Here is a 258-nt window from a genome sequence, read left to right on the forward strand (position 1 = left end):
AAACCAAGAAGAGCTCACCCACTAGAACACTGTCATGTGCAGGGCTGGGACATTTGTTTCCCAGGACTCACACTGTAAATAAGCCTAGGATTAGCAAGAAGGCAGTGTTCCATGGGTGGCCTTGTCTTCATGGTGGGATATTTCCCCAAAGCACACAATCCCGGGGCGCCTCTGGATTCAATGAAGCTAAGTCAGCTCTGTGACTTGGCTCCTGATGCCTCCATGCCAAGCCTGTTCCCTCACTATTAAAAAGTCTTT

At 49.2% G+C, this 258-nt stretch overlaps 1 long non-coding RNA gene across 1 annotated transcript in view; it reads right to left on the reverse strand.

Annotated features, from left to right (window-relative positions):
- Window positions 1-258, reverse strand: part of LOC116081806 — a 52,862-nt gene that overhangs the window by 423 nt on the left and 52,181 nt on the right. The window lies entirely within an intron of this gene.

This window comes from Mastomys coucha, unplaced genomic scaffold (genome assembly GCF_008632895.1).
Source record: "Mastomys coucha isolate ucsf_1 unplaced genomic scaffold, UCSF_Mcou_1 pScaffold7, whole genome shotgun sequence".
Taxonomy (NCBI): domain Eukaryota; kingdom Metazoa; phylum Chordata; class Mammalia; order Rodentia; family Muridae; genus Mastomys; species Mastomys coucha.